The 2170-nt window shown below is 39.9% G+C and overlaps 1 protein-coding gene across 1 annotated transcript in view; it reads left to right on the forward strand.

Moving 5' to 3' along the window:
- The window catches only part of LOC109463988, a 13445-nt gene that overhangs the window by 2349 nt on the left and 8926 nt on the right, over window positions 1-2170 (forward strand). The window lies entirely within an intron of this gene.

A 2170-nucleotide genomic window follows, 5' to 3' on the forward strand; every position in this document is an offset into this window, starting at 1 on the left:
TCTGGGGCGGTATTGTGGGACACACTAACACATCACCTAAAAGCAGCCAGGACCCTAGCAGCCTTCAAACAACTTTATGTACTGGGTAATCATTGATATGCAAATTCCAAGCCTGATTTTAATCTTGATTCTTTTTTGTCCTACCTTGGTTCTATGTTATATGATGGCCAGGCTTCACTTTTATTTCACTTATTTTGGTATTATAATTTCATGCGCAATGTATGCTACTTAAGTTACCTTGCTTTTGTATTATTTAGTATCTTTTGTAACTTTATAAGTTACTTTTGTTGTTATTACCTTCGCCAAGAAGGTTATGTTTTCAGTAGCGTTTGTCCGTTTGTTGATTTGTTTGTTTGTGAACAGCATAACTCAAGAAGCTTGGTATGGATTGTCATGAAACTTGGTACGTGGTTAGGACTTGATGAGATCTAGAAATTATTAGATTTTGGGCCCCCTGGCGGCTTTTGTTGGTACTGCAGCAGAACTTCCGGTTTTGATATCTCGCGATCTAGATATGCTAGGGTCACGAATTTTGAATGACAGATAGCTCTTGGGGTAGGAAAGAAGTGACATGAGTTTGGGCCCCCTAGCGGCTTGTTCTGGAACTGCAGGAGCATTTGTTGAAAACTTTTCAAAGGATGATAACTCAAGAACCGGTTGACGGATTGTCATGATTTTTGGATGTAGGTAGCTGAAGTGATGCTTGACATAATCAAATGACAGTTATGCAAATTAGGAGCTAATTTGCATAATTAATGAGAAAATTCTATAAATCTGCTTTGTTCGATAATAGGACTATGAAACACTTGTGACATGTAATTGAGAATAAAAAAACATCTGAGGATATAGATTATGTAAATGAAGACCTAATTTGCATAATTAATGAAAATTTTTTATAATTTCATAGTTGTAACTACTGGGAATTTCATACTTGCCACATTTGGAAGTTAAGTGAAGGCGAACATCAATAAACATAATTTATTCAAATCATGACCTCATTTGCATAATTTATGAGGAAGTGCTATAATAGCCTTTTTGTTAAGATAAGACTGTCATTAGGTGGAGAATATGATCAACTGATATAATCCATGCAAATGAGGATCTTATTTGCAAAATCAATTATCAAAATTGTATAATACTTCAACCGCAAGGGTTAACATCATTTGGCGAAGGTATGAGATCGTGGAACTCTTGTTAGTCTATATAACTTGGTCTCAGGTCTAAAAACAGAGCAGTTAAACACGGGAAACACACCTGCCACACTGATCACGTCTCTAGTTCACTGCATATAAAGAAGGACAGAAACACGTCACCATGGACAGGCAAATACCGGGAAAAACCTCGCAATGTCATTTGCTTCCTTGTAATAACAACTTCCCTTAGGCGTATGCGTAACCCCAGTGACAACCAAGTAAGCTCGAAGGAACCGGACAGTGTGTAAACTTTTTATTGAGCTTGTGGAAATGTTTTCTCATATGTCGTCACTTCCAGGTCATTTATCTTAACAACAAACATTAGGTTCCTCCTATGTTCACCTGTGCGAGTTTCCTCTTTGCAACATCGTACAATTCTTCATGGAATGCCCCGCTAAGAACAGGTGTAAGGAAAGATTTCATGCCTTCTCTTCGTCTTCAGTTCAAATCTACAGGGGCAAGTCCCTTTGGCGTTGTTGAATCTTCTCTGTTTACAAAAACTACCGCCATAGAGTTACTGGGCAAAAGGAGGAAGTTTGATACGCTTCACTGCGCATGAGTTCTCTGTGCACGGTCTTTTGTTTTGGCGACGCCCCAGGGGCGGAAGGTAGAACATATCAATTTATTTGCGGAGCCCGCCCGTAGCCAGGATTTTGAACGGGGGGTTCTTCCCACTGCTTGAGGGACCAGCGAGCACCGGAAGGCGCGAGGTTCCTATAAAGGGGGTCCGGGGGCATGCTCCCCCGGGAAATTTAAAAAAATGAACCATCTGAAATGGCATTTCCTGCGTTTTTTAGAGGATTTCAAAGACAAATCAGAGATAACTTTTTATTCAATTATAGAATGAGCAGTTTTTCTACGATGCCAGCCCCGCTGGTGCTACGAATCAATCTTTTAAAGAAAAATCTTGGACCTTTAGATAAAAAGTGGACCAAAAAGTGGACCTTTGAGCCTTGTGTGTGTGTGGGTGGGGGGGG

The sequence above is a fragment of the Branchiostoma belcheri genome, unplaced genomic scaffold (assembly GCF_001625305.1).
Source record: "Branchiostoma belcheri isolate BF01 breed outbred unplaced genomic scaffold, Haploidv18h27 scaffold13, whole genome shotgun sequence".
Classification (NCBI taxonomy): domain Eukaryota; kingdom Metazoa; phylum Chordata; class Leptocardii; order Amphioxiformes; family Branchiostomatidae; genus Branchiostoma; species Branchiostoma belcheri.